Genomic DNA, 12,694 nt, shown 5'->3' on the forward strand with positions numbered 1-12,694 from the left:
AGCTGCCCCATACAGTATAATGCCCCCTAGCTGCCCTTATACAGTATAATTCCCCCAAAACTGCCCCTAGTGCTAGTGCCCACATATAAACTGCCAGTGCCCTTGTTGATAGTGCCACAGTGCCCAAGTAGATAGTGCCCATGTAAATAGTGCCTCTATATAGTGCCACAGTTTCCATGTTGATAGTGCCACACCCCCTTGAAGATAGGGTCACACCCCTTTAGATAGTGGTGCCCCCCTGTAGATAGTGCCATTGGGACTACCTCTATTTGCGGAATCCCCATGATGTCACTGTCCAAATACTGTCACTGTCCACTGCAGGAGGAGCCCCTGACCTCAATGTCCATTTATGGACAGTGATCTCAGGGGTTTCATCTAGTAGTGGAATCCCCGGCCAGATCACGGGGATTCCGATCAATCAGTAGCCATTGACGTCACTGTCCATATATGGGAAGTGTGCAGACAAGAACAAGAGAAAGAGGCAGCACTCCAAGTTGAAAATATCAAATAGATGGATTTATTCTCCCATATGTACAATAAAGTAGTGCAACATTTCAGCTGCTCAATGCAGACTTTGTCAAGCTTGACCTTGACAAAGGCTACATTGAGCAGCTGAAACATTGTACTACTTCATTCAAATCCATCTATTTGATATTTTCAACTTGGAGTGCTGCCTCTTTCTCTTGTAATTGTCTGCACACTGTAGGATCTTCAAGTAGGATTCCTGGAGGCTGTCACCTGTTTGCCCTGGAGGCTTTGCTGTTCTGCTGTGCTGCCCATACTCCTAAACCTTTGCATATATGTACAGTGACGTCAAGGGTTTCCCCGAGCACAGCCCTTAAAATAGCGCTGTGCCCGGTTAGTTCTCGGCGAGCTGTGGAGCTCCCTCTGCTCCTCCACTCTGAACTAATTCTTAAATAGGGAGCTGATCATTCCCTGCTTCAGTATTGGATTCAACTGTATCTGCATCCTGAGGACGCAGTTACAGTTCACAGCGGGACGAACCCCCTACCACCCAGGACAGAGGGACACTGCCCGCAATCCAGGACAGTCCCGATGAATCCGGTATGGTTGAGAGGTATGCTTGCAGAGACTATTCATGCTAATATTTTCTTTTCCTGCTTTAGTTTCTGACGCTGAATTTTTCCAAGAATACATGAACCAAGAATTCTTAGTAATAGTCTTTTTTTTTCCTTAGGAATCTGAAAGGTCAAAAACTGTTATTTAAGCGATTTCCCATTGTGATTAGAATGATTTCTTCTTGGCAGCCATTAGATTTCCCATTGGGCTTTTCACACAAGTTTCCATAGACCCTGAATAGCAAAGATTTTTTTATTGTTAAGCAGTTATATCTTCTCCTTTTTCCTACTGATCTGCCTTTATATATGTGTCAGTCTTTAGTCTTTACCATAGTTCTGACATTCTGTTCAGAAACCCCGTAGATCAGGTATAATAGTGCTATAGTCCTATATAAGAAACTGTATTGGGGGCTCACATAAGTCACATAATTTAAATGGTATTGTAATGGACCTTTTTAATGCCTTCAGGACGAGATACGTTTTTGTTTTTATTTCCCCGTATTCTGACAGTCATACATTTTTAAAAATTTTTTTTTTGCAGCTGCATGAGATCGTTTTTTTGAGGGGTGTGCTGTAAATATTTAAGACATCAATTTACAGTACATATAAATTATGTTCATAAATGAGTCTTGCTCAACGTGACTCTTAAGCCCCACCCACTTTCCCTGACTGAATTTGTAGGGGCGTAGGGGCTATGATGCTCATCCTTAATACCAATTTTTTTAAAATATATATTTACGTGAGAAAACTGCGTCCATGGAGCCTTGCATTGCTGCTACAAAAAAACTTCAAAGGGGCTTACTTACAGTAAGATATGCTGTTTACAGAATTTGGGAGCTATAAAAACAGCGTAGCTCGCTATGCTGCCCTTTTTCCATAAATCCTATTCACTTCTATGATAGTTCCAGAAACAGCAGAGCAAAACACATTCGGCTGTTTCTTGAAAACCCGGCCACCTTGTGAGTCAGCGGCCGGATCTCAGCGACGGATGCCATCTAAGGTAGGATTGGGGTCAGGGTCGCCGTTCTAGAGATAGGTTCATGTTCCAGGGGTTAGATCCACATCTATTGGACATTTATGGCATATAATGTGGATATGCCATAAATATCCGAGATGGGATTACCCTGTTAAAGAGGACCTGCCAGCACTCGTTAGATATCTAAATTGCATTCGCTATAAAATGACAATTCTGGAGCATCTTTTCTTAGAACTCTGCATTGTGCCATTCCTCTATTATTCCTCCTGGAAATGTATGAATCGACAAGTTTGTGACAGTGTAGGGACATGCCCTTTTCTCAAGGCAAATATCAGTAGTCAATTTATTAATAAAATTCCAGGTGGAATAACAGAGGAATGGCACAATGCGGAATGCTAAGAAAAGGTGCTCCAGAATTGTTATTTCATGGGGAATAACATTATTTACTAAAACAGACATGTAAGGAAAGTAAACAGGACCTCTTTAAGGCCACGTTCACATGTAGTGTGGTTGCGTTTTTTAAAATTGATTATTAATGACTGTGCGGCTTTCGGGTAAAAATGTTGTTCATCTGCAAAACTGCACGGCCATTAATAATCTTGTAGTGCGGTTGCCACTATGTGTGAACCAATTCTTAACTGTAGGGTTTTTCATAAATAAAGCTTAAAGGCTATTGAAAACTTTGACTGTAAGGCTATGTTCACACGGGGTATTTTGCCGAGTTTTTTGACGCGGAAACCGCGTCGCAAAACTCGGCAGAAACGGCCCGAGAACGCCTCCCATTGATTTCAATGGGAGGCGTCGGCGTCTTTTTCCCGCGAGCAGTAAAACTGCCTCGTGGGAAAAAGAAGCGACATGCCCTATCTTCGGGCGCTTCCGCCTCCGACCTCCCATTGACTTCAATGGGAGGCAGGAGAAAGCGTATATCTCGCTGTTTTATGCCCGCGGCGCTCAATGGCCGCGGGCGAAAAACGGCGCGATAATTGCTGTTCACACAGAGTATTTTGGGGGAGGAATATCTGCCTCAAAATTCCGTTTGGAACTTTGAGGCAGATATTCCTCCCCCAAAATACTCCGTGTGAACATAGCCTTAAGCAGTAAAAAAGAAGGGAGAGAGGTGGGGGTGTCACTATTATGTGTGTCCCCTTCCTATACAGAAATGGCGGGCCCTTACAGTAGTTTAGCCTTTTCCAGCACCACAATTAGCATGCCACTTTTCTGGCCTCAAGACCCACCGTAGCAGCTTCCTTCCATGTCAACCAGTTCAGGGAACCCTCTATACTCCCCTACTTGGCCCACTATAGACTTTTTCCACATTTGGGGCGGATTTACACGCGCGTGTGCGTTTTACGCAGGCAAAAAACGCAGCCGCCATCATTATGACACTCTGTTTGGATGTTTGTAAACAGAAAAGCACGTGGTGCTTTTCTGTTTACAAACATACTTTTGACTGTTATTGCACGAATCACACGCATCCCACGGAAGTGCTTCCGTGTGGTGCGCGTGATTTTCACGCACCCATTGACTTCAATGGGTGCGTGATGCGCGAAAAACGCATAAATATAGAACACGTCGTGAGTTTTACGCAGCGGACCCACGCTGCGCAAAAATCACTGACAGTCTGCACTGCCCCATAGACTAACATAGGTCCGTGCAACACGTGTGAAAAACGCGCGTTGCACGGACGTATTACACGTTCGTGTAAATCCGCCCTTAAGCACAGTATTAGTCATTTTTTGCGTTCCTTACCTCCGGGCTGTCTTTCTTCACCGTCCCCAGCAGATTTCCCCAGAGCTACCACTCCAGTGATGCAAAATACCTTCCAGTGGCACCGCTTCAGCGATGGTCCGCTTGTACTTGTCAGGCCACCCACCTCTGCAGTGTACTCCTCTCCTTACTAGACTATATGTGTTGTCTGATAGCTCACCGTCTGCTCCGTGACTCCGGCCTCCTACTGCACTCCACACCACAGCAGTTGCCGTTTCAGTTCCGCACAGGCCTGTATCACCCTCTGGCATCCACCCTCAGAAGCTGCAACCGCCAGCCTTCCACTGCTCCCCTGCAATAGGCAAGCCGGCTCTGATCACCGGACCTCCACCAGATCTCTCTGCACTCCACGTGATTCTCCCTCTCTCTCCCCTTTTAAGTGCCAACCCTCCCCTACCCTTCTCCATCAGCTCACTGACTAGCTTACTAGTGGCTGGATCCAGGCCTGTTCTACTTCTCTCAGTGTAGCAGCTCCCGCTCCACTCCATGTGGCTCAGCCACAGATTGCTGCATTTTCTGCACTCTGGCTCTTTTATAACGTGATACACCAGAGCCATCTTAGGATAATCTTCAACATTACTCAATATATCATTTATATATAGATAGTCAGATTTTCTGTGTCCAGCTTCAGCAGCTAATGAAGCCGTACCATACGCGTGGGGTCTCATCTCTACTCTTGCCCTCACAGGACCCGACCTTTAATTCCACCAGCATGGTGTGGTAATCACATATTTTCCTATCTTGCACACTGTCTTTATTTATTTGCATTGTCTTTGCATTCTATATTTGACATTGCATTTTCAGTCCTTCAAATGCAGATTTTTCCAGGTGTCCTTTCTTTTAAGTGACATTTCTGCTGTTTAAATTCTATTAGGGCAATAGAGGGGTTCCCTTTAGCATATTAAAGAGGCTCTGTCACCAGATTTTGCAACCCATATCTGCTATTGCAGCAGATAGGCGCTGCAATGTAGATTACAGTAACGTTTTTATTTTTAAAAAACGAGCATTTTTGGCCAAGTTATGGCCATTTTTGTATTTATGCAAATGAGGCTTGCAAAAGTACAACTGGGCGTGTTGAAAAATAAAAGTATGTGCGTACATCGGGGCGTGTTTACTACTTTTACTAGCTGGGCGTTGTGTATAGAAGTATCATCCACTTCTCTTCAGAACGCCCAGCTTCTGGCAGTGCAGACACAGAGCGTGTTCTCGAGAGATCACGCTGTGACGTCACTCACAGGTCCTGCATCGTGTCAGACGAGCGAGGACACATCGGCACCAGAGGCTACAGATGATTCTGCAGCAGCATCAGCGTTTGCAGGTAAATCGATGTAGCTACTTACCTGCAAACGCTGATGCTGCTGCAGAATCAACTGTAGCCTCTGGTGCCGATGTGGCCGACACGATGCAGGACCTGTGAGTGACGTCACAGATCTGCACTGCCAGAAGCTGGGCGTTCTGAAGAGAAGTGGATGATACTTCTATACACAACGCCCAGCTAGTAAAAGTAGTAAACACGCCCCGATGTACACACATAATACACGCCCAGTTGTACTTTTACTTTTCAACACGCCCAGTTGTACTTTTGCAAGCCTCATTTGCATAAATACAAAAATGGTCATAACTTGGCCAAAAATGCTCGTTTTTTAAAAATAAAAACGTTACTGTAATCTACATTGCAGCGCCTATCTGCTGCAATAGGAGATAGGGGTTGCAAAATCTGGTGACAGAGCCTCTTTAAGGGCAGGGACATGTGCTCTCTTTTTTCTTTGATTTTAATTGTTTTTAGATGTTTTATCCCTTTTGAGTACTGCTGTGCTCATTGTTTGTACTTTTCCATGTATATTGTAATAAAGTAACTTACCGGTAAATTGTTTTGGATGTGCGACTTTAGTAGCATTTGTCTTTCCTCTTCTTTTTGTGTAATTGTTACACATTTGTTGAGTCAGCACTCCAAGCACCTTTTAACATATATTGTTGTACCCACCCTATTTCTTTCTTTACCAACTTCAGCAGCTAGTTATGGTGGTGCCGCAGGGCATTGGGACCCGCCATTTGGGCAACATTCAAAGCAAAAAACAGAAAAGCAACACATACACAGTAAAATATATACTTATGTACAGGGCAACTATTTACAGGATACATGGCAGTCCATATGTTTGAAATATAGGATTTGCCATTTACCCTCCTTACACAATGCAGTGAAAATTTAGTATTACATAATGGATCTGTGATTGCTGTCTCACATCTCCTTCCCAGGAGACGCCAGTGCTCACATCCGCTCCGGTCCGCTGTGACCCGTAAAGTGCGCGGCGCGCGCACGCTCGTGCCCGGTCTTAAAGGGCCAGCGCACACACAAATGTAATAATCATCATCAACTGCCCATGATTCCCTGGACTATAAAAATGGCCCTGCCCTTCTGATTCTTGCCTGAGCATTGTTAGTTTATCCCATGTCAGTCTTGCAAATAGTCCCTTAGTGTTATCCCGTTGCTGTTGTTACCCATGCCCTGTTTGCTGTATCCTGTATCCTGTGCTGTGTTCTCGTTCCTGAGCCTGTAGTGTTGGAGTCATGTTTTCACTGCATCTGCTGCCACGTTCTGTGTCATCTGCCTTGTCCAGTGTCATCTTCCACGTCCAGTGTGATCCGCCATGTCTGGCGCAACCTGCGGCACCTGCTGTCATCCGCCATGTCTGGCCTAACCTACTGCACCCACCTCCATCCGTGCCAAAGCCTCGGATACTGTCTGGACTATTCAGATACCCTAATGCGGGACTTTGTATTGCTGGGGTGCTCTGTTGTTTGGACAGCTGCCTCCCCGCTATGGCGGTGTGGCCTAATGGGTCCACTTACCCACAGACCGTGACACATGGATGGACAAGGACGGTTAGAGCAAGAGTTTTTTTTTTGTGCTAACAGCTCTCTGCTCGGGCTTATAGAAGAGGGTCCTGGTTTGGGGACCCCCTTTATGACGATGAAGTCTGTAAGCTATAATGGGAAGGAGCCGAATGGCAAGGAGTTCTCCTGGTGAGACAACCTCTCACTGTTAGACCCTTTATAGTTCTTGAGCAAGAAAACGTCTTAAAATTAAACTTGGGCTCACGTGGGTATATATGGCTCCGTTAAGGAACATTGCCATTTATTGCATTGAAAAAATTCTTTGACGTTTTCCATTGAATGTTTTGCATAACATGCTTTCTTTCTTTCTTGAGAGACTGAAATGTAAAATGCAAGTGAACACATAGAAAAAATGTTTATGTCTGACATTCGATTTTAAAAATTCTCAATGCCGGAAATATCAGTGATAAGATTGTTAGGATGTTTATAACTGAAATTAGCAGCTTTTAGGCATCTGCTTGTTTATAGACTATCCCTTTAATAATGTGGATCAACCCCCTCCTCTGAAATTCTTTCTTCCAAGTGGTAATTCAATCCACAAGTGAAGGCTGGAAAGAGGAGGGGAGCTGGATGTCCTTTCATTTCAAAGTCAATAAGCATTTGCAAGTTTGGTCTCCTTCAATGTACGATTTTTACTAATCTGCAGAAGCATTCTCTTATTATATAATCCCACAATCGGACGAGTACCCTGCCCACAGCCTGACGCTGACTGAAGAGAGGCTTGGTAAGCAATGTTGTTGATTTACTTTTCTAAAGATGATGGTTACTTTAATTTGCATAGACTTGTTAAGTATAGACAGTAAATGGTTAAAATTATCCGGTACTTGAAGACTTTGCATTTGCACCTGCAGTCAGTTTATTATATTGGTGGATGTTTCTATTTAATTTTTGATACTGAAGAAATTGCACAGAAATCTGCTGACCATGTTAGAGAATAAGAGGGGGAGAGAGAAATTGAGTATCTTAGGCTGGATTCACACACTGCGTTTTGCTGCATTTTTGTGCAATTTTTGTGGCGTTTTTTTAATGCGTTTTGTAATGTGGCCAGATGTTACATAAAAGTCTATAGTAAAATATCAAATGCACTATACACAACTGCGTTTTGTTTTGTGGCGTTTTTGAGGCAATTTTATAGTCAGTGGCGTTTTTTACCAAACGCAGTATGTGCTGGTTATGGCGTTTTGTTTTTTCAGGTGTTTGTTTTTATAGGATTATCTATAGGACTACAAATCGCCATAAAAAAATGTATATACAAAATGACACTAAATGAAAAACGCCAAAAAAAATATGCCATAAAAAACGCATGTTACATTTTAAGGCCTCCATCAAACACTTAATATTTCTACCGTTTTAAACTGCCTTAAAAAACTCTAGTGGTATTAAAATGTATAGTGCGTTTTTGGTGGCGTTTTTTATGAGGTGTCATTTTGTACATGCTTTTTTTCTGGCATTTTTGTAAACTTATAGAGAAGCCAATGGAAAAAAACACCTTAAAAACGCCATACCCAGAACATGCTGCGTTTGGTCAATTAAAATTAAAATTAAATCTAGATTCGCGTCACTTTATACGCTATTTTCTGGCTTTAAACGTAATAACTTGTTGGACCGCTGTAAGCCACGTCCCCTCTTTTCTGACCACTTTTCAGAAGTGGCAAGTAGAGAGAAAACTCACAAATTATAGCGTAAATATAACGCAATAATTTGTGACTTTTCTACGCCAAAATACCGGCACAAATGAAATGATAAATTCCACCATTCCCTCTCACTCTCTACGGCCACAGAATTTTTTTGGCAATTTAAACAACTATTAAGCTGGATTCATACACGTCTTGGGGTATATTCACACGCTTAACAAAAATGGATGAAAATACGGAGCTGTTTTCAAGGGAAAACAGACCCTGATTTTCAGCCGTTTTTTAAGCTACTCGTATTTTTTGCGGCATTTTTTACAGCCGTTTTTGGAGCTGTTTTTCTATTGAGTCAGTGAAAAACGGCTCCAAAAACGGCTCAAGAAGTGACATGCACTTCTTTTTACGAGGTGTCTTTTACGCGGACGTTTTTAAAAATAAAAGTAAAATACGCCCAGTCGGAACAGAACGCCATGAATGACATGTTTTGCGGCACTTTTTGTTGTGTTATTTAGTGCAACCAGATGTTAAATTAAGGTCTATAGTAAAATATCCAATGCACTACACACAACTGCGTTTTGGTTTGTGGGATTTTTGAGGCAATTTTGTGTTCAGAGACGTTTTTTACCAAACGCAGCATGTTCTGGGTATGGCGTTTTTAGGCTATGTTCACACGGGGTATTTTGCCGAGTTTTTTGACGCGGAAACCGCGTCGCAAAACTCGGCAGAAACGGCCCGAGAACGCCTCCCATTGATTTCAATGGGAGGCGTCGGCGTCTTTTTCCCGCGAGCAGTAAAACTGCCTCGCGGGAAAAAGAAGCAACATGCCCTATCTTCGGGCGCTTCCGCCTCCGACCTCCCATTGACTTCAATGGGAGGCAGGAGAAAGCGTATATCTCGCTGTTTTATGCCCGCGGTGCTCAATGGCCGCGGGCGAAAAACGGCGCGATAATTGACGCGAAAATCGGCGTGCAGGGAGAGGAATATCTGCCTCAAAGTTCCAAATGGAATTTTGAGGCAGATATTCCTCCCCCAAAATACTCCGTGTGAACATAGCAGTTTTTTTTCCATTGGCTTCTCTATAAGTTTACATAAATGCCAGAAAAAAAGCATGTACAAAATGACACCTCATAAAAAACGCCACCAAAAACGCACTATACATTTTAATACCAATAGAGTTTTTTAAGGCATCTGCATCCTCAGGACTCAATTGAACACGATAGGCTGCAAACCACGTTAGGCCTGCAGCCTATAAACGCTGGGACAGAATCGCTGCGCAAGGCCGGCTTGATGACGTCACGCTGGCCTATGCAAGGTTCCCATCTGGAGGCTGTGGAGCACTCTGTCCATCACGTGAACTGGGCTAGGTAAGTACAATTTTTTTTCGGGGGGCTGTGTGGCGTTATCTACAAGGAGGGGAGGGCTTTGTGGCACTATGTAAAGGGGGTGCTATGTGGCACTATATACAAATTTTTCTAGACTATATGTGGAACTCAGCTGTAAATGTTTGTCATATTTTCAGTCATACTACGCCAATGTAAAATCCAGTTCTTCTATCTTGGATAGTATAGGAGTCCATACAAGACTATTTTTTTCTGATGCAATTATCTATAGGCCATATTATTTCTACTTAATGTTCTTTAGTCGTAACTTGTGTACATTTAAACCTTAGTTTTGTAAAATGTAGCTTCTTTTTACAGCTTGTATTTCTACCTCCTCTCCTGCAAAACATCAGGCTGTCTGGATTAAAATCTTCTTTGTGGTTATGTTTTTCAGTGTTGCCTGAGAGGATTTCCTGACTGTCAAAGGTTAATGAGAATTTTCCTGCATTTATATTTGTGGTTGAGAAGTGATTGGAACATGATGGATGTAAATGAGGTAACATGGATACACCAGACTGTGCTGCACTCTATTGCAGGCGAGCACAACCAGCGGCCCGTGGGTCACATATGTCCCGCAATGTGGTTCTTTACAGCTCCCAACCTTTAGAACACAGACATGCTTGTTCAGACACATTGCTTTTAAAAGGCAGCATCCTTTGATCGGGGGCGGACATACCATTGGTGCAACCTGTGCAGCTGCACAGTGGCCCCTCTAGGTAAGGGGGGCCACTATCACCTTAAAGCAGCCTTCTTCTGTCTATTAGATTGAATGTAAATGCCTGAACTAATGAATTTTATGGCTAACAATTACTGGTAGAATGTAAGAGAGACATAAGGTGGTGATTTATGATGAGATATTGAAGAGCAAGGGGCCCCTCTACTGTTCTTGCACAGGAGCCCTTAGATGTCTGTGTCCGCCACTGCTTCTGATGCAGAGAACAGATCGCCAATATAAAGACGGCAGCCCTGTTCTCTCGTTCCTGATATCGTCCCATAGATATCAGTGCTGGTCTTGAAAGATACATGTGAGTGTCCTCTGTTGGTTGATCATAAGTATCTTCCATGTCAGAGAGAGGAGGAGCGGCAAGCATCGCAGCTGGCAGAACTGGCGGAGCACTGTGTGGCTCACACTGCAATGGGGCACTATGTGGCTGGCACTAATAGAGGGCACAGTGTTACATGAACTAAAGGTGGCACTACATGGTCATTATCTGTCTAAAGAGGCTCTGTCACCAAATTTTGCAACCCCTATCTGCTATTGCAGCAGATAGGCGCTGCAATGTAGATTACAGTAACGTTTTTATTTTTAAAAAACGAGCATTTTTGGCCAAGTTATGACCATTTTTGTATTTATGCAAATGAGGCTTGCAAAAGTCCAACTGGGCGTGTATTATGTGCGTACATCGGGGCGTTTTTACTACTTTTACTAGCTGGGCGTTCTGACGAGAAGTATCATCCACTTCTCTTCAGAACGCCCAGCTTCTGGCAGTGCAGACACAGCCGTGTTCTCGAGAGATCACGCTGTGTCGTCACTCACAGGTCCTGCATCGTGTCGGCCACATCGGCACCAGAGGCTACAGTTGATTCTGCAGAAGCATCAGCGTTTGCAGGTAAGTAGCTACATCGACTTGACTTACCTGCAAACGCCGATGCTGGTGCAGAATCAACTGTAGCCTCTGGTGCCGATGTGTCCTCGCTCGTCCGACACGATGCAGGACCTGTGAGTGACGTCACAGCGTGATCTCTCGAGAACACGCTGTGTCTGCACTGCCAGAAGCTGGGCGTTCTGAAGAGAAGTGGATGATACTTCTCGTCAGAACGCCCAGCTAGTAAAAGTAGTAAACACGCCCCGATGTACGCACATAATACACGCCCACTTGGACTTTTACTTTAAACACGCCCATTTGGACTTTTGCAAGCCTCATTTGCATAAATACAAAAATGGTCATAACTTGGCCAAAAATGCTCGTTTTTTTAAAATAAAAACGTTACTGTAATCTACATTGCAGCGCCTATCTGCTGCAATACAAGATAGGGGTTGCAAAATCTGGTGACAGAGCCTCTTTAACTCCCAGACCCAAAACCACTCCGCACGAGCGCTGCACACCCTTCAAAGCAGCTGATCGGCGAGGGTCCCGGCAGTGGGATCCCGACCCATCCGCTATTGAATGCATAACCATTGACCTACTTCAAAACAGTATTTAGTAGGCACCTCTGGGTCCGTAGATAGATCTCTATGAGCTATGCAAGTTGTTGATTCAGTATTTATAGTCTTTGAAAAATTGTTCCAACTCAGTTAGGCCAGGGCTACACCTAGACTTTTTTTATACTAGATAATTGATTTTAATTAATAATTGCATGCAACTCAATGGCGTCATTTGGACTTCAGCTGTAGCTCAATAGTTAAAATCAATTATGTAGTACTACAAAGGTGTAGGTCTATGTGTAGCCCTGGCCTTAGGCCGGGTTCACACGTAGCGTAAATATTGCGGATTTTCCGCAGCGGATTTCGTTGCGGAAAATCTGCAGCATAATACAGTACCAGCAGAGTGGATGAGATTTGAACAAATCTCATCCACACGCTGTGTAAATGCTAAGCGAAAAATCCGCTCAGAAATTGACCTGCGGTGCGTTTTTTTAATCCCAAGCATGTCAATTGTATTTGCGTAATCGCTGCTTTTTTGTTGCAGGTCTTCCCTATTGAATGCGATAGGGAGGTAAAACCCGCAACATTTAGCAGATGTTGCGATTTTTGTGGCAGAAAAGCTGCAATTCTGCAGCAAAAATCTTATATTTACACAGAATTCTGTGCTTCTTCGCCCAGGCCGGCCTCCTGGGATGACGTTTCATCCCATGTGAGCACTACAGCCAATCACAAGCTTCAGCGGTCACATGGGATAAAACGTCATCCCAGGAGACCGGTCTCAGGACGTCAGAGGGTAAGTATGGATTTTTTTCCCCTCACCC

General features: G+C 43.8%; 1 protein-coding gene across 8 annotated transcripts in view; it reads left to right on the forward strand.

The window, feature by feature from the left end:
• Nucleotides 1–794: 794 nt before the first annotated feature.
• The window catches only part of LOC142750937 (leukotriene C4 synthase-like), a 63,597-nt gene continuing 51,697 nt past the window's right edge, over nucleotides 795–12,694 (forward strand). For 2 of the 8 annotated variants that reach the window (XM_075859921.1, XM_075859924.1), the window contains exons 1-2: nucleotides 7,263–7,441; nucleotides 10,122–10,153. The gene's annotated coding sequence lies outside the window, so the exon portion shown is untranslated. Of the gene's footprint in view, nucleotides 1,079–7,262; nucleotides 7,442–9,548; nucleotides 9,713–10,121; nucleotides 10,224–12,694 lie in introns of those variants that run through there. The other 6 variants (XM_075859919.1, XM_075859922.1, XM_075859925.1 and 3 more) reach the window with 6 other exon arrangements.

Source organism: Rhinoderma darwinii, chromosome 3 (genome assembly GCF_050947455.1).
Source record: "Rhinoderma darwinii isolate aRhiDar2 chromosome 3, aRhiDar2.hap1, whole genome shotgun sequence".
Classification (NCBI taxonomy): Eukaryota; Metazoa; Chordata; class Amphibia; order Anura; family Rhinodermatidae; genus Rhinoderma; species Rhinoderma darwinii.